This window comes from Frankliniella occidentalis, unplaced genomic scaffold (genome assembly GCF_000697945.3).
Source record: "Frankliniella occidentalis isolate FOCC.00 unplaced genomic scaffold, Focc_3.1 Scaffold13, whole genome shotgun sequence".
Lineage (NCBI taxonomy): Eukaryota > Metazoa > Arthropoda > Insecta > Thysanoptera > Thripidae > Frankliniella > Frankliniella occidentalis.
In genome coordinates, this window is record NW_026267143.1 from 2,382,180 (window position 1) to 2,385,689 (window position 3,510).

The 3,510-nt window shown below is 58.9% G+C and overlaps 1 protein-coding gene across 1 annotated transcript in view; it reads right to left on the reverse strand.

The window, feature by feature from the left end:
• The window catches only part of LOC113216593 (zinc finger protein 768-like), a 38,835-nt gene that overhangs the window by 13,817 nt on the left and 21,508 nt on the right, over nucleotides 1-3,510 (reverse strand). The window lies entirely within an intron of this gene.

Consider the following 3,510-nt stretch of genomic DNA (forward strand, 5'->3'; position numbering starts at 1 on the left):
CCCCGCCCCGCCCCGCCCCGCCCCGTCGCTATGCACCCAATTAGGCGGCCAGTCTCGGTCACCGCCGTGTCACGGCCCGGGGGCAGGCCGCCGGGGAAATGTGTGATTCATGATCCAGATCGGCGATACAGTAAGCCACTTGCAGCGGGGGATCGGAATTAGGCAGGAGGGAGGAGCAAGGCAGCGGAGGGAGGGAGAAGCTGCTGCCTGCTGCCCCCGATTGTCGCTGCCACGAGATGTTCGTCTCAAATATCGAAATATTGATCAAGATGCGAAGCATGTATTTGATGGTCGGGGTGATGACCCGGGCGGGAGGAGCCGGTAAAGCTCACGTCGTTAATGGCCGGACAGGGCGGCCGGAACCCGACCTCGGCGGCCACGCGAGCGCCGTCCGCCCCTCATGCCCAAATTTAAAGTGTCATTAGCAGAACGGCACGGCAACTACAAGAAGAGGAATGAAACAAACCATGGTGCGCGTATCACGTGTCTCGTTGCGAAGGCCGCAGAAACAAATAGCTCGTCTCTGTTACTTGAAATTGCACAGCGAGAAATTATTATTCTTTTGGTCGGGTCTTCCAAAAAGTGTGCCCGTCATCGGCCGTGACGAAATTGCGAAGTTTAGCCAGCCGATGCAAGGTCTTATAGCGCCTCATAGGTAGGCAGCATCTTGCCCGCGGTGCGCGCGTGTACTGCGGGGTGGCCTACCCCGCGTACCGCAGGCGCCGAGCTCTCGTCATCTGCCGGACGACTCTGAGAAACTTTGAGAACTTTATAGACGATCCCTAAGAAGAACAGGTACTACGGTACTACTGTTCTCAGTGCAGTGTCAAGCTCTTATTTTAGGTGTCAGCGTCACCGAACTTGCAACTGCGTGTGTATACGACGTTTATATTTTTTTTTTAAAATACATACCAGGTGGCTCACTCGGTGCACTCTCGTATTAATAATGTACCGCATGCACGCGTGCGGGTGGGGTGCCTACTCGCACGGGACCCGTGAGGAGCCGTGGGCAGCTACGATAGGCAAGTCCGCCCGCACCTGTGCATGCGGTACACTGTAACTACGAAAGTGCGCATCGTGCGTCAGCCACATGTTATTTACTATGCAGCAAATTCACGAGACAGTAAGTTTTGCTGTGGATGCCGCCTCCTCTGCTCATTCAAGTGCAGTGGGTCCTCCTGCACACGGTGCTATCGCCGCGTCCACCGGTGGCCCCCCGCGCCCCGCCCGACGAGACCAGACCATAGGCCGGGCCGTAGGCCAGGCATATTTGTGCAGCTGCCAGTTTCACACGACGCAAACCAGCCGCACCGCGGGCGGAGACCAGTCGGACGGTGGGCCAGCTGTAAGTCAAGTCCCTGCCCCGGCCTGGACTCCAGCTCGACCAGCATCGCCTCGGGCAGCAGCGCCAGCGCCGGGCCGCGCAGCGGGGGCCGCCGGCCGCGCCGCCCGCCACTTAGCACTGCGACACACGGGGCTCAACGGCCAACGCTCTCGTTAGGAATATGACACCCCAGCGGCGACGCATGCACCTCGCCGGTGAAATAACCGAACACCACAGCGCATGCGCTCAACTTTGTACGCACAAGTTTAGCAGTAGTTCTTTTTTTTCTTCTTAGCAGCTGTACCAGTTTGAACGCGCTGGGTGAAAATGTTGTAACCCCCGCTGTTCTCAGAGGTGACGTCACGTTATTCTGAGGCAGCTAGTGTGAGTAACGTCACGCAGATCCAACAGACCTCCTTGCCTGTTCGCACAGAGTAGAAAGCGCACAGTTTGTTCACCTCTCGGCTTTACAGCTCCGCATTTGGGCCGCCGTAGCCCGCGGTCCACCCGCAATCACAAACTGGTTATGAAGAGACCACGACAAGTAGTTTTAACGCCTGGCCGAGGCATTTGCTTTTGACGTCTTTCTCTCTCTCTCACACACACACACACGCCCAAACACCGAATAGCTAATTAATAAAGCCGTTAACCGCGTATCACGTTCCTCCTGTTTGATTAACTGCGCTCCAGATCAATGGCCTATCTCTTTGGGGATTGACAGCGGCAGGCCTGGGTCGCCGCCGTTACTGCAGTAAACGGGACGCGCTCAGCACAAAGCAGTAGCCAGCCGTCCAAATAGTGGCCGTGGAATTGCCCATTGCCCCCTCGCTGATCATCAGGAAGCCCTAGCCGGCCCGCTATCGGCTGCTGGAATCCCAGCCGGCCAGGGGCGAATAAACTCTGGCGCATTTATTCCGCTGATAGGCCATCTGGGGCTGGGCGCTGTAAAGGCGGCCGGTATTAGAGGCGCTAGCGCAGCGCTCTGCCAGGGCCGTGCGTCCGAGTCTCCGGCCCGACCGGCCGACCGGCGTCCGCGGCGTCAGCGGCGACAAAGTGTCGGAGATGGCCCTCTTACACACTATCAGCGGCCGGGCAGCGGGCTTCATCGGAACGACCTTAACCTAGCCTTGTGCAACAAGGAGCAGGCTCGGCAGCTCTACAAAAGGCGACGGGGGCCACGCCATGAGGGGGAGCGTCCTCTCGTAACAAGAGTTATACGCTGGCTGGACCTCCCACCCAGCGCAGCGCCACCCGCTCACCGGCGCTCTCTCTGTCACACACACGCACACGGGCCACAGCCACACAATGTATTTCGCCCACAAAAGGCATGCAGGTGAGCGCGCGCACACCTTCACCCTTCACGTGTGCAACAAAGTAGCTGCAGCGGCAACAGGCGCTCCGCGTGCGAATAGGACAGGTTGGCTGTAGGCAGCAGAGCAAACCAGAGCGAGCAAGACGAATGACAGCCGCAGATTAGAGCGACTCGAGGGTGATAAATCCCACTGGGATGAGAGGCTAGAAGGAGGGAGGGAGGGAGGGAGGGAGGGAGGAGAGAGAGAGAGACGCGAGAAACAGGGAGGGAAGGAGCGAGCAGATTATTCCAGGCGAGTCATTCATTACTAGCTCACGTAAATCCCGGCCGCCCCGGCCGCCCTGCCCCGGGAGCGTCAGCAGGGACTGCAGAGACGCGCACGGCCGTGTTTGTTTACGGCCGTCTCCACAGCTTCCGGCCGCGCCGCCCCTCGCGACCACAGTGTGGTCACCACGCCCGCGGCCCGTTACTTCCGCCCGCCGTGGCTCCATAGCCGGGCGCGGGAGCTGCGGAGCGGCGGGAATTTCGAAAAGTCGGAGAGCAATTAAAAGGGCGATGAGCGCACGCGTTTTAGCTCATGAATATGCGCGGCGGACAATGGGTGGGCCGTGGGCGGGGCGGGGTGTGGCCCGGCGCACGGGGGTTAGCGCGCGTGCCAAGCACTGCCCCGCCCGACCCCGCCACACCCCGCCTCACAAGGGGGCTTAGGCAAGTGTAAATTCCTGATCTTGCCCAAACTCGGTATATTTGTTTCTTATCTATGTTGATGACGACTGACGGTAGCATTTTTTCCTGAGAGTCAATTTCTAGGGTACTTTAGGGGGGGAAATAATGGAAAAAATATTGAATTTGGGCCAAAAATGACGGAAGGAGG